Source organism: Panthera uncia (assembly GCF_023721935.1).
Source record: "Panthera uncia isolate 11264 chromosome A1 unlocalized genomic scaffold, Puncia_PCG_1.0 HiC_scaffold_17, whole genome shotgun sequence".
In the NCBI taxonomy this organism is placed as follows: domain Eukaryota; kingdom Metazoa; phylum Chordata; class Mammalia; order Carnivora; family Felidae; genus Panthera; species Panthera uncia.
In genome coordinates this window covers 36,822,999-36,847,174 of record NW_026057577.1, presented here as the reverse complement: position 1 = coordinate 36,847,174, position 24,176 = coordinate 36,822,999, and positions in this window count along the sequence as shown.

Below are 24,176 nucleotides of genomic sequence, written 5' to 3'. Positions count from 1 at the left end.
CAGTAATCACACTACTGGGTATTTACTCAAAGAATACAAAAACACTATTCAAAAAGATATGTACCCCCTATGTTTATAGCAGCATTATTTATAACAGCCAAGATATGTAAGTAGCCCAAGTGTCTGTGGATGAAAGAATGGATAAAACGATGTGGTATATGTAAAATGGAATATTACTCAGCCATAAAAAGAATGAAATCTTGCCATTTGCAATGGCATGGATAGAGCGAGAGAGGATGATGCTAAGTAAAATAAGCCAATCAGAGACAAATACCATATTTCCTTCATGTGCAGAATTTAAGAAAGAAAATAAGTGAACAAAGACAAACTAAAAAATAGACTCTTAACTACAGAGAACAAACTGACAGTTCCCATAGGGGAGGTGGCGGGGGGAGTGGGCAATGGGTGAAATAGGAGATGGGATTAAAGATACACATATCATGATGAGCATTGAGTAGTGCATAGAATTGCTGAATCCGTATATTGTATACCTGTAAGTAATATAACAATGTATGTTAAAGATACTGAAATTAAAATTTAAAAACATTAAAAAAAACCAAAAAACTAGGTGGCTTATTGATGCCTCACTCCCAAATTTTATCTGTATTGTTTTGATACCCAAAACAGATCCACTGAAATCAGTCAGGACAGTACATCCATTTGAAAAAATGTATTCAAATTGCATCACAAGTTTCAATGCAGTACGTTTTTCCTAAGGAGAATGTGCAAAGCATAAGCAAGAAAAAGAACAATTAAGGATTCAGAAAACAGTCCACATGGTGCCCTCAATAGCATCTCAGTCCCTTAGGGCCACATTTTCCTTTCCAATCTTTAAACTCCAGTCCCTTTTACTCCTATGCCTTCAGCTCTTTTCATTTTAATGGACTGACGATTTCACTACATCTTAAAATACGCATCTCTTGAAGATACAACTGTCTGCTCTACTTCGAATATTTTTATTACATTTTATTACAAGCTTGGTTCAAGAGAAGCTTTATACCTATTTTGGAGGACCTGCCCTGTCAGTTTCATTTTCCTTCATGACTTTTATTACGTTAATCTGATTCAGCTATGAGTTGTTCTTTGCAAATCCAAAGCACTCTGTTATTCCTCCTACTTTAAAAAAAAATATTCTTGGGGCGCCTGGGTGGCTCAGTCGGTTGAGTGTCTGACTTCGGCTCAGGTCATGATCTCGCGGTCCCTGAGTTCGAGCCCCGCGTCGGGCTCTGGGCTGACGGCTCGGAGCCTGGAGCCTGTTTCAGATTCTGTGTCTCCCTCTCTCTGACCCTCCCCTGCTCGTGCTCTGTCTCTCTCTGTCTCAGGAATAAATAGTTAAAAAAAAAAAAAAAAAAAATTCTTTCTATAGCATATGAGCTGTACTCCAACCTTCTCATTCTTATTTTTGCAGAACCTCACTTACCTTAAGCTATATAATGTCTAGTTCATCTAGTTAATGTGTTAGTAATACTAAGATCAAGAAAACATACCTGAGTTCAAGATCACACTTTAATGGTGGAGGCTTCTATGAAAATAAATAAATATGTCATTGGTATGAATGCAATAATGGAGCTATGTTCAAAGCACTCTGGGAGCACTATCATGTAGGAGAGAAATAGTTTTATAAATTGGGTGCTATTAAAACTACATTAAAGCAAGAGGCACTTTAAAGGACATTCATAATGAATATTTTAATAAATGAACTAATGAATTTAAAAATTAAAAAAAAATATATAAATCTTAGATTTGCTTAAGCTGTGATATTAATCTTCTCCAAAATATATTCCTTCAAAGAGCCTACCTACTGTTTAAAAAAATGATTTCCACAATCAAGTAAGTTTCACAAATAAAGCATATTTTATTGTTGGCATGGGACTGCACAGTGTACTTTAGAGTATTAAAGATCCTTAAAAGTTCCGATTATTTAACTTTAGTAACTCAGCATTTTTTAACTTACTTGACCACTGATACTTTTTTTTTCTGTAACAGCTATAAACATCCCAAGAACTAGTGTTCTAAAGAATACACTTTGAAAGATACTCTTTTACATAACTATTTGACTTGAAAATCAGTGCAAAATGTTATACCAGCCTAAGCAAACCAAGCACAGTGAGTTTTAATGCCTTAATAAGGCACCTCCCAACATCAAATATTATTTTATCATTACAAGAGGGAAAAAGAAGCCACTAACTGCCTTACCAACCAGATATAGTTACTATTAAGATTATATACTTCTTTCCAGTCATTTGCTCTTACCTTTTGAAATCTAGATATAATAAAGCATATACAAATTTGTATATACTAATTTTCATGTCTGTTGTGCTGATTATAAAAATAACCTATTATTGGGGCGCCTGGGTGGTACAGTCGGTTAAGCGTCCGACTTCAGCCAGGTCACGATCTCGCGGTCCGTGAGTTCGAGCCCCGCGTCAGGCTCTGGGCTGATGGCTCGGAGCCTGGAGCCTGTTTCATATTCTGTGTCTCCCTCTCTCTCTGCCCCTCCCCCGTTCATGCTCTGTCTCTCTCTGTCCCAAAAATAAATAAAAAAAATGTTGAAAAAAATTAATAAAAAAAAAAAGATAACCTATTATTGTGGAGCAACAGAAGTTTAGAAAATAAAAATCATACGGAGGAGGGAGGTTTCAAGATGGTGGCATGGGAATACTCTGAACTCATTTTCTCCCATGGACACACCAAATCTGCACCTACATATAGAGTAATTCCTTCTGAAGAACAACTGAAAGCTGACTGAAAAGCTTTTCTGTAGCAAAGGACAGAGAGACCAAATACAGAATAGACTGGAGATGTTCTTACACAAGGCCACTCCTTCAAGAGCGGAAAAGGTTGATGTTTTACTAATTTCATGGAAGCAAACACAAAAAGTCAAACACAGTGAAAAGACAGAGAAGTATAATCCAAACAAAAGAACAAGACAAATCTTCAGGAAAATGAACTGAATAAAAAAGAGATAAGCAATCTATGTGATAATGTGTTCAAAGTAATGGTCATAAATAGGCTCACTGGACTTGAGGAAAGAGAGGATGAACTCACTGTGGGAACTTTAGACAATGTAAAAACAAAACAAAACAAAAACCAATAAGAGTTGAAGAATACCACTCATGGTAACTACAAACCCAAAACCTATAATAGATGACAAAAAATAAAAAGTAAGCTAAACGTAACACTACAAAACTCATAAATTACAAAAAAGTAGAGCAAGAAAGGAACAGAGGGGAACTACAAAAACAACCAGAAAACAGTGGACAGGATCGGAACTAGAGTTGAACTCCTATTGGCACCAGTTGCAAATCCAGGACCAAGAATTTCAGGAAGGCTTTGATGGTGGCTGGTGCCTCTCTATGCATTAGCCCTGGGCTTCTCTGCTTGTCAGAGGGATCAAAAGGGTGGAGGGCAGAAGTTGGTACATTCCTCACAGAGGATGTCTTTGGATAGTAGTCACAGCCAAAAGACCTTCCCCTCAAGAACTCTCAGAACTCCAGACTACATATTGTCCTCTTCGTGGGAGAGACATGGAATTTCCCAATGACTATCCATCAGGTTGTCTTCTGGGCTGTGTGGACCTCATTGACTGCTTGTCCCAGAAGCAGTTTAAGGAACAGTACCCAGACATGAATCAAGAATCTTATTCTCCATTTGTTTTCATCTGCACAAATCCCCAGGAAATGATTGTGAAGTTTCCTATTAAAGGAAATCCAAAAATCTGGAAACTGGATTCCAAAATCCATCAAGGAGCAAAGAGGGGGTTAATGAAGCAGAATAAAGCTGTCTGACTCAGGGGAAAAGGAGCTAGACAACATAGTGGAGTTTTGTGTACTAAAATTGCTATCCACTGGTCCTTTGGAATTGAAGCATTAGAAATCTAAAGGCTTGGCGTCAGGCTTGAATCTTTCAGCATTTAAACTCTTACCTAAATCTGTATATTTTCCTTAAAGATTGGGATTCTTACTTTATGTAGTAGGTCCTAAAGCAGGTCCACAGACCTAAAGACACAAATAGCTGAAAGTGAAAGGATGAGCAAACAGTTATGCATTTGGAGGCAAACAACAATGAAAACAACTTAGGATAGCACTACTTATATCAGACAAAATAGACTTTAAACAAAAGACTGTGGTAAGAGACAAAGAAGGGCATTGTAAAATGATAAAGGGATTAATCCTTCAAGAGGGTGTAACAATTGTAAATACCTAATACATGCAGCAAATATTGATGGATATAAAAAGAGGAATTTATGGTAATACAGTAACAGTGGGGAACTTTAACACCCAACTTATATCAATGAATAGATCTTCCAGGAAGAAATCAATAGGAAATGGTCTCTGTGAAAGAGATTTAGATCATATGGCCATAAGAGACACATACAGAACACTCCATCCTAAAACAGCAGAATACACATTCTTTTCAAGTGCATGTGGAACATTCTCTAGAAGGATAACATGTTAGGTCACAAATCAAGTCTCAATAAATTTAAGATTTAAATCATACCATGCATGTCTTCTGAGCACAGTTGGTAAGCAATTAGAAATAAATCATAAGGAAAAAATTAAAAAAGGAAAAAACACAAACACATAAACAACATGGTACTAAACAACCAGTTGGTCAATGAAAAAAAAAATCAAAGAAGAAATTAAAACAAAAATACCTATAGAGAAATTAAAATGGAAATAAGCAGACTTAAAATCTTTGAGATACAGTTAAAAGAGTTCAAAAAGGGAAGTTCATAGTAATTCTGGCCTACACGAAGAAACAGGAAAAATCTCAAATGAACTATCTAACCTTACACTTGAAAAAAAAAAAGAACAAACAAAACCGCAAACTAGTAGATGAAATAATAAAGATCGGAGTGGAAATAAATGCAATACATACTTAAAAAAACTAGAAAAGATCAATAAAACCAAGGGCTGTTTCTTTGAAAAAATAATATTTATAAACCTTTAGCTAGACACATCAAGAAAAAAAAGGACACATTTAATAACATAAACAAAAGGGAAGAAGTAACAACCAACACCACAGAACTACAAAGGATTGTAAGAGATTACTATGAAAAATTCTATGTCAGAAAATTGGACAACATAGAAAAACTGGATAAATTCCTAGAAACATACATTCTTCCAAAACTGAATCAGTACAGACCAATTACTAGTAACAAAATTAAATGAGTAATCAAAAGCTCCCAAAAAACAAAAGCCAGGACCAGATGAATTCACAGGTGAATTTTATCAAACATTTAATCAGAGTTAACACCTAGTCTCCTCAAACAATTCCAAAAAAAAAAAAAAAAAAGAAAAAGAAAAGAAAAGTAAGGAAACCTTCCAAACGCATTCTATGAGGCCAGCCTGAGCCTGATAATAAAACTGAAAAAAGAAACTAAAGAAAAACAAAAACAAAAACAAAAAACAGGCTAATGCTTGATGAACATAGATGCAAAAGTCCTCAACAAAATACTAGCAAATGCCATTCGATAATACATTAAAAGGATTATTCATCATGATCAAGTAGAATTTATTCTAGACATGCAAGGATGGTTCAATATTTACATATCAATCAATGTGATACATATCAACAAAACAAAGGATAAATACCATATCATCATCTCTAGGGATGTGGAAAAGGCATTTGACAAAATTCAACTTTCATTCACGATAAAACTCTCAATAAAGTGGGTTTAGAGGGAACATACCTCAACATTATAGAGGACATATATGAACACATAGCTAACATTACACTGAAAGCTTTCCTCTAAGATCAGAAATAAGACAAGGATGTCCACTCTTGCCTCTTTTATTCGACATAGTACTGGAAGTCATAGCCACAGCAATCACAAGAGAAATAAAAGGCATCCAAATTGGTAAGAAAGATTAAAAGTCAGTATTTGCTGATGGTATGATACTATATATAGAAAACCCTAAAGACTACAACAAAAAACTATTAGAACTGATTCAGTAGAGTTGAAGGATACAAAATTAATACAAACAAATAAGCTGTGTTTCTATACAATAAAATCGAAGTAACAGAGAAATTAGGAAAACAATTATGGTTATATTTACATGAAAAAGAAGAAAATACCTAGAATAAACTGAACCAAGGAAATGACACATCTGTACTCTGAAAACTATAAAATACTGATGAAAGAAACTGAATACAGCACAAACAAGTGGAAAGATATTTCATGTTCATGGACTGGAAGAATGAATATTGTTTAAATGTTCACACTACCCAAAGCAATCTACAGATTCAATGCAACCACTATTACACTAGCAACAGCATTTTTCACAGAACTAGAAGAAATAATCATAATCTTTGTATGGAGACACTAAAGACCGAGAAGCCAAAGCAAACCTGAGAGAGAAGAACAAAGTTGGAGGTAGCACAGTCCCAGATTTCAAGATATACAAAGCTGCAGTATGGTACTGTCATAAAACTAGACACATAGGTCAACAGAACAGGATAGAGAGCCCAGAAATAAATGCACACTTACATGGTCAATAAATGTATAACACAGGACACAAGAATATACAATGGGGAAAAGACAGTGTCTTAAATAAATACTGTTAGGAAAACTGAACACCTACATGCAAAAGAATGATACTAGACCTCTTTATTACATCATACACAAAAATTACTCAAAATGGATTAAAGACCTAAATGTGAACATAAAACCATAAAAATCTTAGAAGAAAACATTGGCAGTAAATTCCTTGACATTGGGCATTGCAACTGATTTTATAGATGCATCTCCTCAGGGCAGGGCAACAAAAGTAAAAATAAACTATTGGGACTATGCCAATATAAAAAGCTTTTGTACAGTGAAGGAAACCAACAAAACTAAAGAGGCAATCTATTGAAGGGGAAAATATATTTACAAATAATATATCCAATAAGGGGTTAATATCCCCAAATATGTAAACAACATAAATAACACTAAAGAAAGCAAATAATCTGATTAAAAATGAGTAGAGGGCCTGAATAGACTTTTCTCCAAAGAAGACTTACAGATGGCCAACAGATAAGTGAAAAGATGCTCAGTGTCAGTAATCATCAGGGAAATACAAATCAAAGCCACAATGAGCTGTCACCTTACACCTGGCAGAATGGCTAGAATAAAAAAGATAAGAAATAAGTGTTGGTGAGAATGTGGAGAAAGGGGAATTCTCATGCATTGTTAGTGGGATGTAAACTGGTGCAGCACTGTGGAAAACAGTACAGGGGTTCTTCAAAAAATTAAAAATAGAAATACTATATAACCCAGTAATTCCACTACTGGGTATTTACTCAAAGAAAACAAAAACACTTAACTCAAAAAGATATATGCACTCTTGTGTTTATTTCAGCTTTATTAACAATAGGCAAGATATGGAAGCAATCCAAGTCTCCTCTTCCACTGATGGATGAATGGATTAAGATGTGGTGTGTGTGTGTGTGTGTGTGTGTGTGTGTGTGTGTGCGCACGCACATACACACAAAAGGTGGAATATTAACCATAAAGTATGAGATCTTGCCATTTGCAACAACATGGGTGGATCTAGAGGATACTGTGCTAAGTGAAATGAGTCAGAGAGAGAGAAATATATAATTTCACTGATATTTGGAATCTAAGAAACTAAACAAATAAACTCAAATGCAGAAACAGATGTATAAATACAGAAAAGAAACTGATGGTTGTCAGAGAGTAGTGGGCAAGGGGATGGGCCAAATGAGTGATGGGGAGTGGGGAGTACAGGCTCCCAGTCATAGAATGAGTATGTCACAGGGGTAAAAGGTACAGCATATGGAATATAATCGATGGTACTGTAAGAGTGTTGTATGGTGCCAGATGGTAGTACTTGGGGTGAGTACAGCGTAACATACAACATAACAATGTTGAATCACTATGTTGTATACCTGAAACTAATGTAACATTGTGTATCAACTATACTTCAGTAAAAACAAGAGAAAAAAGAGAGAAAACTCAAGTAAAATCAGAAATGAAAGAGAAGTTACAAGGGACACCACAGAAATATTAAGGATTGTAACAAGAATACTATGAACAATTAAATGATAACAAATTGGACAACCTGGAAGAAATGGATAAGTTGCTAGAAATACCTAATCTTCTAAGGCTGAATCAGAAATAGAAAATATGAACAGAATAATTACTAGTAATGAAATGGAATTGGTAAACTCCCAACAAATTAATATAAGACTGTATATTAATTATACTTGAATAAAAACAAACAAAAAATACTTTTAGCAAACAAAAGCCTAGGACCAGATGGCTTCATAGGTGAATACCATCAAACATTAAAGAAGAGTTAATATCTATCCTTCAAAAACTACTCCAAAAATTGAAAGTGGAAGGAATGCTTCATAATTGATTCTATGAGTCAAGCATCACCCTGATACCAAAACTAGAGAAAGACACCATAAAAGAAAAGTATAAGCCAATATCTGATCAACACATGCAAAAATCTTCAAAAAAATATTAGGAAACTAAATTTAATGATAGGAGAGGAGAGGCAAAATGGGTGAAGGAGATTAAGAGGTAAAAAATTTCAGGCATAAAATAAATAAATCACAGAGATGAAAATTACAGCATAGGGAATATAGTCCTTAAGATTGTAGTAACTGTGTATGGTGAAAGATGGTGAGAATATTTATTGTGGTAAGCCACGTGTAATGTATAGAATTGTCAAATCACAATTTGTACACCTGAAACTAATATAACATTGTATGTTAATTTACTTAAATTAGGAAAAAATAACTAGAAAAAATTATGTGAAAGTCCCTCATCTATATTTAAGTCATACACACAATTATTGTTACAATTAAAAAAATGATTCTAGATAAAATTTAGGAAGGGATGAAGGCTTAATTACACTCTAAACCACTGTGACCTATACTCAAGAGAACTAAGCAGGTGTGTAGAACATGGTGAAAATCGTAAACACCTTATGTTTCTCTATGGAGTGAAGGGATGATGCCCCTTCTAGTTAAGATTTCTAACAGTTAATAGATTCCCTAAGGCCCGGTCTAAGAAGCTACAGTTGGACAATTGGACAACTCCACTATCTTAGATAGTTGCCCTGTTTACACGGTTCAGAAACATTGCATTCAACAGCAAGTCCCTGTGTGCATTTTGGTTTCTTTTCTCCAAGGTCCGGTAGTCTATACTCATCTGCATGTGGCTATCATGTAGCCTGGCAAGTTAATTGTATTGCTTCTCTGAAATTAGCATCACTGTACCATGAACAACTCCTGAGCAGCACTTCCGTTTGCTACCGTAGCTAAATTTCTCTCCCTGGCCACATTTCACATTCTTGCCTAATCTGTTTTGGTTTTTCAATTTGCTCCATGGGTTGGCAGGCATAATTTACGGGGCCACTGGCTGGCTGTGGTTTAAGGCTACTTACACCCTCAGCTTTCAGGCTTAGTGGCTCAACTAGTCCACACATTCCCTAATGTCCTCTTCATGTCCATATTTCCCTGTTTGTGTAAACAAAGCCAAAGTTAACTGAGTCAGACACTATTCCCTTTGCTGTTCTGTGGAGAGTAGAATGAGAGCCTGTAACCATTTGGAAAAACAAACCAACCAGCCAACCAACGAAAAAACCCAACAATGAAACACTGCTTAGTAAAAACATGAGGCCAGAGGGATTTCAACTCAGCAGAGGGAGTGATTCTAATGACCAAGTGTTCAGGCTCTTTTCATGTGGACTTTAATTTTGGGGGAATGTAAGAGTGTCACAAAGAGAACATGTTAAATGCGAAGGCAGCTAGATAATATGACAGGGTTATTGGGGCAATCAACATGGGAAAACTCTGGTTGAATTTGGGTGACCTATGGGGACCAGCAATAAGAAAATCACTTCTAATACTGCACAGTTAGTTGCCCTGCTGAGGGGACAATGCCATATCCCTTTCTCTTTTAGGTAAAATAGACCATCTGTGTCAGCAAGGTGACATGCATTCAGGATTTTATAAATCCAGTAGCTAGTCCGCACATTTTCTACAGCTTATTTCTACATTTATAACAATTTTGCCAGGTTGATAGTACACTAATTTCATAGGTGAAAAACAAAAGGAAATTCAGAGATAATAAAGTAATTAATAACTGATGGCATTATATTAACTATATATTATATAATATATACCTATAATATTTATCATATTAATAAATGAAATTTTGCAGGTTCAGTAACTGATTTGGAGGGACTCTTTGTATCTCTGAATTCCATATTCTTACCAGTGGAGTACTTTGCTGTGTTTCATTTTTGTTTGGGTTTAGGTTCATAAACTTTTGGAGGACCTCATGAGAGTTCTGAATCTTGAACATGGAAGGTGGCATATGGACCAACATTTTTATTTGGGTTTTATGGCACCCAATGGTTAGGAAGCCCTTCATTTTGCAACTATTCCTTCTGCCAAAAGAGAGTGGTACTTGAAGTGCAGAAGAATATCAACTGTGCTGTTTGGAGATACATGTGCTTCTTCCCTAACAAAAGCAATTCCCAATCAGGAATGAATAAAGGGGATGATGGGAGTTGTGGTCAGCCTCTCTTTTGTGGCCTGACACATTCGTCCCAAATCTCCCTGGGATTGGGGGTGTAAGGGGCTTGGTTACTGATGGCACTGTGTCTCTTTTAGTGTATTGGTGCCAAAACACAAAACAACACTGAAAGTTTCTATCAAGGTGAATAAAATATCTGGCTAAATCGAAATGATCTGTCAGCATACTTTCCTTTAACAAGCACCACGTATTGACGTAATTTTTTGATTACCACCTACCTCAGAAAGTTAGGTGCAAATAGGCTTTATACAATAGTTTTTATTCTTAAAATTTATGTCCTCTTTTTTTTTCTTTTCTACTTAAAAGGTCACAAAAGGTGTATGTTGCCAGTCTTACCACACTCCACATGGCTAATGAAAAGCAGTTTTCTTTCCCCGTACGTTATGATGCATGTTCTAGCTCTGTCCTCTTGAATTTGTGAGGGGGTGAACTTGCTAAGGTAACTGAGAACCAGCAGGTAATACAAACACTCAGGTATCTGCTGAAGGGGGTCTGCATCATCCAGATGCACTGGAGACGTGATTTCTGGCAACACTGGTTGTGTGACTGCAGACTTGACTCCACAGGAAGTAAAGAGAACCCATTCTCACTCTGAATGTAAGTTATTCATGAACTTGGGGATGAAAGGCATGTGATGGGCTTCAGAAATATAAAATGCCTAATGTTGTCTCTGTGTCAAGGAGAAACACTTTCATCTTCATGAAAGAGAGAGCAGAAAGAGAATGCTTTTTTTTTTCAAAACAAACAAACAAAAAACCCCAACAACTTTTGTATTTTCTGGGACACATACAGTACAAAATTAGTTTTCTTTCTTCTCTCTCTCCCAAGTCCTCTGCTCACCTCCAAACATCTTGGAATCTTAATATTGTTGAGTTAGGTTTATAGAAAAAAGAATGAATTAAGTGGGAGACAAAAATGTTTAAAATGTACATAGTGATAGTTCATAATATTTATGCATTCTAATGAGATGTTTGCTTGCCATATGATTGGGTTTTCTCTGCCACTGGCATCAATTTTATGGAATTCTCTCCTGGTAAGTAAAAATAACAAACGTTGATATTAATTGATGGTTATTCTGTCCCAGGTACTGTGCTGTAAGCACATTACTTAATTTATTGCTTGAGACAGTACTAGGCAGTAGGAAATGATCCCTGTTGTCCATTTTACAAATGGAGAAACTGAGGCCCCGGGAAATTAAAATAGAAAATGTCAGGCCAGTTTACGCAAGCAAATAACGTGAGATACATTGTTTTAATGGGTAGTTTGTATAGGCTGTACAATTTATACTTGTTTACCAGGGAGGGTCAGAATTTACTCCTAACCTGGTTGACTCCAGAGCCTGTGCTAGAAACCCTTTCCTACTCAAAGTGTGGTCTGGGAACCAACAGCATCACAGAGGAGTTTGCTCAAAATGCAGAATTTCAGACCTTATCCCCAGTGCAGTTCTGGAAAATGTTTCCCCATCAGCTTTTTGGAGACTATGTGTGGAGGGGGTCCTTTGTAGTGTTTGCGGATTTCCATGGTGTAAATACTCCCACCGTGGCAGATGACAAACTACCAACGCGAAGTTCGGTGAAGTCATAGAGCATAGGGAAAAGGAGAGATGTTACTGATCTCTTCTGTCAGGGCAGTAGAGGAGCCAGCTCCCAACACCACTGCACCTCAGACCTACCGAATCAGAATCTTCACTCAACCAAGTGCTCCAGGCAATTCATGCATGCAAAAAGCACTGGTGCAAGCCACTGCCTCAAACTGCCTTGTTCTGTGGGTTCCAATGAAACATTTGGTTCTATTCTGGTCTTCTGTTGCCCCTTCAGCTTCACCACCTGGCAGGAAACAGGACAGGGCTCTAGGTGGCCCTGCTAGGACAGAGCAGCAGACATGGTGTGGATTCTGAGCTTCAGAACTCTGTGAAGAGAGCTGAAAAACCAGCTTCTTGCACTGTTATGCAAGGCTTTTCGTGACAGAGAAGGGCATGTAAACTGCAAAACATCTGGGGATCAGAAAGTCAGGATTTTTTGCTTTCCTTTGTGACTGCATAAACCATTTTGTCATGCCTGAGTGCATTTATCCCACGTGTACAAGGGAGAAAAAACACGGTAATAGGAAGGCTTAGATTTTGCAGTGCTGCACATATCTTTTATCTGGAACCCAAATAACCTGTATGCAAATACGTATTTTTCTTGCTTTGCAAGTGGAAAACAGAGATCTATTTAAGGAAGTATTTTACAGGACACAAATTGAGAATAAGATGTATTTTGTCCTATCTCCAACATTTCTTCTACCTACAGACTATAATCTAATAGCTAACGAATGAAAGAAAATGCCAGAGAGGAGAGGGAATTTGATAATTATCTAAACAAAAACTCTCTTATGAGAGATGGGGAAGCTAAGGCCCAAAGGGGTGGAGGAATGAGGTAGCTATACACTTTTGTGGAGCTGGCTAGTGATGGGTCCAATTACCATTCTAGCTGCTGCTTCTTAGACCCTGTGATAGCTTACTGAGCTTACTCACAATGTCCCCTTCTCCAAACAAGACTGTCTCCTATAATTTCTTCCCCTTTCATCCTTTCTGATTACTTTAAAGGCTCCATAAACTGATGAATCCCGTCAATTCTCAAGCCCAAATTTCATTAGCCTATTAGATTTCTTCACATGAGTGCTTTGATGCCTTCGATTCAACTTGTCTTCCCAGTTCTTTTTTAAGGCAGTTTTTCCTGCGTTTCCATAGCACTCACATTTCTGCATCAGAGTATTTATAATACTATATTTGTCAGTGAGCTCGTCTGTAAATAGCGTAGATTCCAAGCCCGTGGTAGCAGGGGCTATGGTTCATTGCTTTATCCCTAGCACCTAGCATAATGCTTCAGACATGGTAGAATGATCACAAAGTGCTCAGTTTGCCAGTGCTGAACTATCCTGAGTTCCTCAGAAGGCAGAGACTGAGGCAAAGGATAATTGCTACTATTTTATTAGGGAGTGTGATCCCCTGGACTTGTTATGGTAACTGAAAACCAGCAGGTGGAGATGTACTGGAGAGATACAGGTGATTTCTGGGAATACTGGTGTGTGACTGCAGATTTGACTCTACAGGAAGTCAAGAGAACCCTTCCCCCTCTACCTAAGTTATTCAGTGAGTAAGGGTCAGGGGTGGTTAAGCACAGAAGGAGAGAAAGCAAATGCAGAGACCTATTACCAAGCTGGCCACCCAAGAAGCTGTTTAAATTAGTTTTAGGGAGAGAAAAGGGAAGTACTTTATCCAATTGGCTTCTTTCTCCTGGTGATTATAGACTTGCCTCATAAAGCATTAACATTTCTTTACTTCCAGATTACTTATGGGTGGGTGTCAAGTGGCGTTCTATGACTTGTTATACCTCAAAGTCAACAGGGTAACCCTGGGACAGAAGGCAAGAGGTGTATAGAACAGTATATGCAGTAATGTTCAAATTCGGTCTCAGGGCTTATCCTGGATGATCTCTCTTTTAGGAAGTTCCTCACCTCCAGTAAGTCAACATAATTTTTATCAAAACATCTCTAAAATGTATTCTCTTATCCCTTTCTCCATTGCTGTTTTTTTTTTTAATTTTAGAATCTCTCTGTTCGTCACTTATGTTTATGCCATAATCTTTACCTTTCTGTCTTTATCTTTATCATAATCTTTATCTTTCTGTCTACCATCTTGCCCCACTGTAAATGATGTCTCTGATTCTAATCCTTCAGCGATGCTTCATTCCCATCAAGGTAAATCTCATTAACATGGTTAGCAAGAATTTTCAGGTTCTGATTAATTGCATTTGACCAGTCACATCTGTCCCCATATCCCTCCCTAGCCACACCAGGATTATTACTTTGGCCATACTGAATGCCTTGCAAATCCCTGTTGTGGTTATGCTCCCTCATACCCCTAGGGCTGGCAAGGATGCTTTCCTTCCTTGGAACACTGGTCTTTGTCCAGCTAGTTTCTCTTCATCCTTTGAAACTCAACTCAGATATCTGACCCTCTAGAAATCCTGCCCTAACATCTCTGCTCTAGACCAGTGATTCTCAAAATTCTGTGTATAGGAATCACCTGGAGGGCTCGTAGAAACACAGGTGGCTGGGCCCTACCCCCAGAGTTTCTGATTCAATAGTAGGTCTGGGGTGGGCCTCGAAAGTGTGCATTTTTACCAAGTGCCAGGTGATGCTGATGCTGCTAGTTCAGAACCACACTTGGAGAATCACAGCTCTGAAAAAACACCTGTATTTTTCTCTTGCATAGCATTTTACACAACTTCTACAGTAGTTTGTTTACTGGTTCCTTTCCTCAATCAGCATGTATTCATTGGTGGGAAAGAGCGATGTCTTGTTCATCTCTGTAATAAGGCACTTGGCAATGCACCTGGCACATGGATGTTATGTTAATGGAGGGAACAGGAAAAGGTAGGAAGGAAGAAAGACTTTTTAATAAGACTGGAAGATGGAGAAAATTAGGTGCAGAAGTCTTCAGAAGACACCCACAGACCAGTGTTCTGTATTTTTGGCCTACAATAGTATTACACTATAAAACTGGTATATTCTATTAAATATCGTGGTGGAGCCAGTGCAATGTGGTGGTGGCTACCAGTATGGGCTGTGACATCACAAAGTCTTAACTTCTAGTCTAATTTGTGATATTAGGCCCATTACTTAATCCCTCTCTAATAGTTAGTTTTTACACTCACATAATAGGAACAATAAAAATGCTAACCTAATGGGACTGTTCTAATGTTCAACTGAGGTAATACATGGTTTTTTAGTAGTCCTTAACATATTTGAAGCACCCAATGAATGTTAACTACCATTTTATTTTCTGTTCCTTTAAATAGCTTAGTTGCAAAATGATGTGATTTTAGTAATTTAATAGACATGAGCACAAAAAAGAAAGAAAGAAAGAAAGAGAAAAGAAAAGAAAGGAATGTAAGTTAAGTGTAAGTTAAGTTGCTTTTATCTTAGGAATTTTTGTGCTATGCAGCATTGTGTTTATTTTAAAGTCAAATATATTTTTAATTCAGATCGTTCTTATCAAGGTAGAAGATGGATTACAGGAGAAACTGATTTTGGTTTTGTAAGATAAGTTGTGCATTTTCTACTTGAAACTCATTCTTTAAATATTCACATCTACAAAGGGAAAAAAATATCTTCAAAAGGACCACTCTGCTAAAAGAGAATGCCCAATGAAATAATTTAAGGTTAGAGAGACCATTTTATCTAAAGGTCCCAAAGGACTCATCGGTCATTAACCAAATACCTCTCCAAAGTATCTTTGACATATACTATGCCAATTTTATGTTAGAAAATGCCTGTCAAATTAAAACATTCAGAAGCAGGATGCTGGTGCTCCCACTGGCAGGCTAGGCCAGAAAGTGAAACACTGTGAGAGAGAATGAAACTGAAAAGGAAGAAGTTTTAGACACCTGCACTAAGGAGTCATCTATAGACATTACACTTTCTCTCAGTGACTAAAAGTACAGAGGAAATAATTTTTAATCACTTGAATCATGCTCCTCCTTCTCTTTCTGTTCATTTATTCAACAGATACTTAGAATATAGTATGTTTAATGGCATGCTAATAATTTCTCTTGCATTATCTATTTTTTCTATCTATTTATGAAGTAAATACCATGATTATCCCCACGTAGCAGAAGCTTGTCAAGACTTACAAGCATTCCTGAATTGCATGGTGGTTGGAGAAGTGAGTTTTTCTAACTCCAGTTGCCAGGTTCTAACCCCAGTGCTACTCCACAGGCTAAAGGTGCCATGGCAGCCAAAACTTGAGAATGACTGTCTGAATGTGAATACATAAATTATTATCTGTGCCAATTACAGAAGTTCGCTTCTGATATTTATTAATTTGCTTACGCATTTTAAATAGTATGTTATAAAACTACACATTAATTTGGAATATAGCTTTTTTTCCCCAATGTCGTTTTTCATGGAAGTATCTGATTTAAATTCTGGACATGTATCTTCTTTGCCCTCGTGAGGAGTAAGTGCTGAGTTTTCTAACAGTGTTCCAGAGCAAATGATTTTCACTTCTGTCTGGAGTGTTCGGTGTTTGTGACATAGCACTTTTGGTATCCGTGTCTGATGTTATCATAAAAATGTTATCCTAAGCCACAAGTACTTAATTGTATGGTTTTGATGGCTGTTTTCTTATTCATCTTTACTATATATGCCTTAATGCTATATTATAATAATGTATATATATTATAGTACATAAAGTATTTATTAGAATGGAATGCATATATAAATATTTATATATTATAGTATGCAACTATCTGAATGGATCCTGAAAACATGATACAAAGTCTTTCTTACAATGGGATTCAATACTCTCAATTATAAAATCATACTTCCCAAAAATAATTACTGAATTCATGTTAAAGTTTTTCTTTTTTTTTTTTTAACAGATTCTCTCAAGCAATTTATACGTATACCCCAAACTAACATTGATTATGTCTTAGGCTAAGATGACTTACTCAAATAGTATTAATTTTTTCCCTAAAAGAAGTATGTAAGAAAACTTCTGTAATATAAAAGACTGGTTAGGGTGTTAAGAAAAGCCATCATTTTCTTTTCTCAGAGTTTTTTTTAAGTGGTGGCCTAAAAGTATTATTCTTTATATTCGAGCATATTCAGTAACCATGGTATTCAAAGGTAGAAGTTTTATGAAGATTTTTGAAAAGTGACTCAAAAGGATCATCCCTATTTCTATCCTTTTTTATCTTTATGTCTTCTATGTTGTCTGTTTCATCCATAGACTGGTTCTCCTTCAGCCACAAAGTGGCTGCTAAAGGTGCTATGAATAAGTGGGGAGAAAGAAGTGAAGGAAAGATGTTTTTCCCACCATTTCACAAAAGGTTTCCTTTAGTATATTGGGGCCAAGTTAGGTTAGTTGTTAATCCTTGAATCAACCCATGTGACCACAGGATTGTCAAGCATAAGTGACTTGTGCCAGTTAGGATCCACCTCTGCAGTTGGAGATGGATAAATCCTCTTCCAGCTGCATGGCTATTTCACAGGGAGGGAATGTACTCACTGTATCAGAAGAATACAAAAAAAAAAGTCACAACTCTCAACTACAGTAGTAGAAAGGTGACAGCAAACTTTCTAAGTCAAAAACTGAAAGCAGACCCTGTGATCCTCTTTAATTGAAAGGCTATTGGAAGACAGCACTTCTAGAAAACAAAGATGCAAATCAAGGCAGGTGTGATTTCTGATGCTTCCTCTATTCCCCAAAGCAACTTTGCTTTCTGTTTGCCACCATTTTTGAAGAGTGGGACAGCAAAATTTTTTAAATTCACCATGTTTCAGTGAAGCAATATTAACTCCATGGGGACAGTGCTTATGAAATCCCAAAGTACTTTTGTGTCCTTTTTCTCATTTGATTTCTAGAGCAACTCTTCAGCTATGTGCTGTAAATAGGATCATTTCCATTTGATGGGTGAGAACACTGAGTTCAGTGTGGTTAAGTTACCCTAAACTCATATTTATTTTCCTTTAGCTCCAGGTTCAGCACTTTCTAGACACTTGATCATTTTGTTGAAATAACTGGTTGAAAAGTGAGTAACTGAATCAAATGACACATTTATCATCATGTTGTCTAAAGAAACTTGCTATAATGGGGGTATTCTTTTGATGCAGAGATATAGGAGAAAGCCTAGATGGGAGGATGGCAGGGGAGGTAGAATCCACCTAGAAACTTGCCAACATTCACAGAAAGGATTCTATGTGACAGACTGGTAGCAAAATCCTTATTGGCAGGCTTACTTATCTTACCTCTTCTGATAATGTCCCACCCACTATTTAATATAGATATTGGTGATTATGGTACAAAATGACTGAAATGAGAGGAAACTGTGAAAATACCACAATTGGGGACTATAAGATTTAGAAATAATTAACTCCTAATGATGGTATTAATGTACTCCATTATTTGTTTTCACAATGCCATGGGATACCATGATGTCAACAATGTTCCCTAAAATTTTTGTGGCCAGGCATGTTTTTTTTTTTTTTTCTGTTATCTCATTACCCTAAAGAGGTTACAACTTTATGTGGCATAGACATTGAAAAAGTGGTTCTAGTGTTAGTAACACACACAAGGAGTAGAATGTACATACAGTATACATACCCATAGATAGATATTCCTAGCAAAAAAATGGAAAATATTCATTCTTACAACAGAGATCAAGTACTATACTGGGCATGGCTCTTTTCTAAATGCTAGGAATAGAGAAAAAGATCAGACCTCCTCATTCCTCTTTAATAAATCAAGCATAGCAGGGAGTCAGATATATAAATAATAAAATATATTGGATGATATTTAATGATAAGAGTTTGCATAAATTCCAAATTCAGTAGGGAAGTGCAAGCTACTTGACCATACTAAAATAACTACTAAACAACGGTACAGATGAATGTCAAATATGGGGTTATGTTAATAAAAGGGAAATCAGAAGCAGAGGCTCTTGAAGGGGAGTTCTCAGAGGAGAGGATATGTATGAAATATTTATGAATAGAAACCCCCTGACAGGTAGGTTTGGTATGAGTATGTCCAGGGTACACAGGATGGTTCAGGTTTTTTAAAGCAGTGCACCCAAGTTCAAAGGTAGTTAAAAAAAGAAAAAAAAAAAAAAGGAAGGACAGTTTGAGGCCCAATTGCAATATGCTTTTGGGAAAACACACAGTGCCATAAATCCCTTACCACACTTGCTGCCTGGTGTTATTAACACTTCTCTTACTTCCTACAGGTTAAGAGTGTAAAAACACAATCCTACTTATAACATTTCCAAGGTCCTTCACCATCACACAGTCACCTCCCCTCCCAATAAATACACACACCCACACACCCACACACATGTGCCCTGTTCCCTGGGTTATATTTTCTAATATTCTTTACTTGGTGAAGATTCATCTTTTCATCCACACAGCCAATTTTGAGTTTCTCTGTTAGTATTTCTGGGCTTCAGGTATGTAATTTCCCCGAGCTGGTAACTCCCGTGATTTTTTGCTGCAAATAAGACTTTATTTCTTCCTAGTCTACTTTTTTCCCATGTTGCCACACTTTTACTGTAGAATTTAAATCAGTAATGCATTTAGGTAGACAGTTTCTATGAAAAGCACAAATCAACATCGAATCATAGCATATCCAATTTGCTGTGCACAGTTGGTGTTTTATAAAGGGCTGTAACTGAGAAGAATTCAACTCCTGCTTTTTGCTCTCTTATCATGGCAATTATCATGGAGATTAAGAGAGTCAAAACAAAACAAAACAAAGCCTTCACTTTTTGGGAGAGAAGAGAAGTGAATAAGAATAAAAATCAATAGAAGGGATGGCCTATATGGGGTGGTGCTGATATTGTGAAATGGGTTATATCTAAATGTAAGTTAACATTGTGTTTAAAATCTGATCTATTAATATTAAGATAGTCTCATTTAAAACTTTATAGGTTTTAAAGATTTTGAAAAGCGTAAAAACACAAAGGTGAGAGAAGAGGGGTCCAAGATGACAGCATAGGAAGACCATGAACTCACCTCCTCCCACAGACACACCAAATCTACACCTATTTATAGAGCACCTGCTCCTGAAGAACTGAGGTCTGTCTGACTGAGCACATTCTACACAACAAAAGATACAGAGACCACAGAGAAAATGGCAGGAGAGACAGAGACATGGTAATGATGGGAACCCCAACTCTAATGTGGCAACTTTCAGTAGAGAGGAATATCCTTACTAGGGGGCCTGTGAGAACATTTGCCTGACTTGCAGCACAGAAAACACACAGAAACAGTGGTTTAAAGGCCAAATATAGATTATAAGTGAAAGAAACCTATTTACTAATACTAGAGAGCTGCCAAACATTGGGAAAACTGCTGGAACTCTCTCCAGGGTTGGAGGTGCTAGTGAATGCCATTGTTTATGTTCCATATTGATAGCATGGAGGGGAGCAAGTCCAAGTGCTCGAGCTAGCCCACCACCTATCACATATCAGTGAGCCCCGGCCCCTATCCCATATCAGCTCCTGCCATTCCTCAAAGATAGCCCCCTGCTTATGCATGTCCCAGCTCCAATTGTCCCACCAAGGCTGCCCCAGCATGGTGCACACTGGGAAACTCCCAGCTTGTGCCCACCACAGTTCCAGTCATCTTACCAAGGCACTCAGTGTATGAAAAATACTGGGACTTTCAACAACTTCAGTTTTAGCCATCCCACCACAGAGCCACCTGTGAGAAGCACCCCAGCCTGCACCCACTTCAGCTCCAGCTATCTCACCAGCATCTCCCCTGTGCCCACCCCAGCTCCAGCCATTCCCACCAGGCAGCAGTAGTGTGGAGCCATCAGAACCAACCAGGCCAAGCCCATTTCAGCTCCAACTAGCATGCCAGAGCACCCCCTGCATAGAATACAATGGCCCAGTCCATGTCTTCTCCGATTTCCTTCTCCCTCCCAGGTGGCCCCAGTACAGCGTTCTCTGGGACCCTGCAGCATCCACCCACTCGAGCTCTAGTCATCCTACCAGGGTGGTCCCAGTGCAGAGTGCCTTGGGAAATCCAGCCCATGCCCACTACACCTCCAGCCAGCCAGCCTAACCTGCCAGGCACACAAGTCTACACAGGGGATGTTCCTACACAAGGCCACTCCTTCAAGACTGGTTGAGGTAACTGTTTCCCTAATTCACAGAAACAAACAAGTCAAACACAATGAGGAGACAGAGGAATATGCTCCAAATGAAAGGGGGAAAAATAAAAAACAACAACACAAGATATAACTTCAGAAAGAGAACAAAATGAAATGGAGATAAGCAATCTACCTGATAAAGAGTTCAAAGTAATGGTTGTAAAGATGTTCAAAAGACTTGAGAGAAGAATGAATGAACTCAGTGAGAACATCAACAAAGATAGAACATATAAAAAAGAACCAGAGTTGGAGAATATAATAACTGAATTGGAAAATATAGGAAATTATTAGAAAATAAGCATATTAGAATATGCAGAATATGCAGATTGTAATATGCAGAAAAACAAATCAGTGACCTGGAAAACAAGACATAGGAAGGAACTCAAGTTGAACTGCAAAAAACAAAATGAATTTTAAAAAATGAGGATAGGTTAAGGGATCTTTGGGACAGCAAGTAGACTAGCATTCACATTAGAGGGATCCCAGAAGGAAAAGAGAGAGAAAGGGGAAGCAAATTTATTTGAAGAAATAATAGCTGAAAACTTTTGTAATTTGGGGAAGGAAACAGAATTCTAGGTACAGGAAGCATAGGGAAACCCAAAAAAGATGCATCCAAGGAGGTCCACACCAAGACACATAATAACTAAAATGTCAAAGAAAAAGATAAAAAGAAAAGCAACTAGTTACATAAAGGGAAATCTTACAAGGCTATCAACCAGTTTTTTAGCAGAAATATTGCAGGGAGAAGGAGGTGTCATGATGTGTTCGAAATGTTAAAAGAAAAAAACCTACACCAAGACAACTCTATCAGTAAGGCTATCGTTCAGAATTGAAGGAGGGATAAAGAATTTCCCAAACAAACAAACAAAAAAAAAATGAAAATAACCTATTACCATTAAATCAGCTTTACAAGAACTGTTAAAGGGAGGTCTTTAAATGAAAAAGAAAAGGCCATAACTAGAAGTAAGAAATTAAAAGAAAAAAATTTATGGGTAAAGCAAATACAGTATATGATAAAGGGACTAGATCAATCACTTATAAGGCCAGGAAGGAGTCAAAAGTAGAATTAATTATATCTCAAAAATTAGTTAAGGAATTCACAAATAAATATAAAATATCAACACACGCATATATATAATGGGGAATAGCAAAACTATAATGCTTTTAGAATGTGTTCAAACTTAACTGATCATCAGCTTAACATAGACTCTATATACATTGGATGTTGTATTTAACCATCATGATAACCACAAACCAAGACAGATAAACATTAAAAAAAAAAGTATCTCAAATGGTATTTGACACTGAGTAAATAAACTGAATATTTGTGTGTACATTAAACTAAGGTTCTACTACTTTTATTCACCCTGACAAAAGTATTGTTATACATAAATAGACCTGTTTCTTAGAGGATTCTTATTAGTTACTTCCTAGCTTCCTTCTTATTCCTGAAGCGTTTTTTATGTATGCAGTGGATACCCTTTCACTCCCTCTCTACCTCCCTCTTTCATTCAATATATCTTAATGGTCTTAATACATCTGGCTGTAAACAATGTATTAGGCCTTGGGAAAGACTAAAATGCTCTCATAAGGCCAACATTCAGTGGGGGATGAGAAAAGTATCAAAGAATCCAACAAGCCAAATAATTACATTTTGTGGTAAGTTCTATTAAATAAATGAACAATGTGACAAAGATGTGGTTAAAGTCTCTTTCAATTTAAGTGTGGTGATTAGAAAGGCTTCTTGGAGAAAGTAAAGTGTATGTGGACATGTGATGTATGAAAAGAAGCTAGACATGAGAAGTATTGGGAAAAAAGTACTTGAGGCTGAAATGAAAACCTGTGCAAATACCTTGCCCTGAACAAGATGCTGGTGTGCTTGTACAACCAAAAGAGGGTCAGGCATTATCAGTATATCAGTATCTTTCCCAAAATCTGGTGGGCACCTTGAGGGCAAAGCTTGCGCCCTATGCACACTATCTTTCCTTAAGCAGCCAGGGCAAATTTTGATAAATATTAGGGCCTCTGTCACTTTTGAAGAATAACTGAAGAATTGAGGCGACAGCTCAATGAGTCATCTATGCAAATTTACACGTGTGGTGATATTGCTAAGGAACATGATTGACCCCTTCCTCTCAGCCCTGGCATCTCCAAGGGACTTTAGAGGGCCATGTGGAATGATCATTCATCTATATTAGGAAAATGATTCTTTATATTATCTCTAGAATATTCCAGATATGTTCTATGACTTGGTGACAAAGTTCTATTCCTTCCAGAAATACCCAAAGACTGATGCTCCTATGTTTCTAAAACTTCAGCTATGTATGTTCAAATGACATGATTCTACTGTATCTGAATTCCAGCTACATTGTTATTATATGCATGACTACTTGACTCACTTAAAAAAAAAACCTTAAAAATCTACCAGAGCCGTACACCACGCATTACTATCTATAAGATCATATTATATTCAGTATCATGGATATATTTTTATAATATGCATTAAAATAGATGTATAACTATTAAATTTTTTTAAGATGCCTTTTATAAGGCATCTATGTTTTAACTTAAAACAGAGTATCCTATTCCAACCCACAATGATTCAAGCTCTAGGCTTTCCTTCCATTTCCAACTCAATCCCCATTTCATGTGGGAAACCTTCCTTCAACAAACACTTCTGCTCCTAGTGACATGATGCTTTTCAGAGTGTTGCATATTGTGTTCTTGTCATTTCTGTTAGGCTAGGCCAGGGAGGGGAATGGACAGGAATCAGGCAGAGTAGCAGGCAGGAGGCTTACTGCCTAAGAATCAGTAATAGGTTCACTGACTGTGGCTGTGTATTAGCCTCAATGCTCAAAAAAAAATTAGAGGAGAGCTTATAAAAGTTATTCTTTACCATACTGGGGTTATAGACCT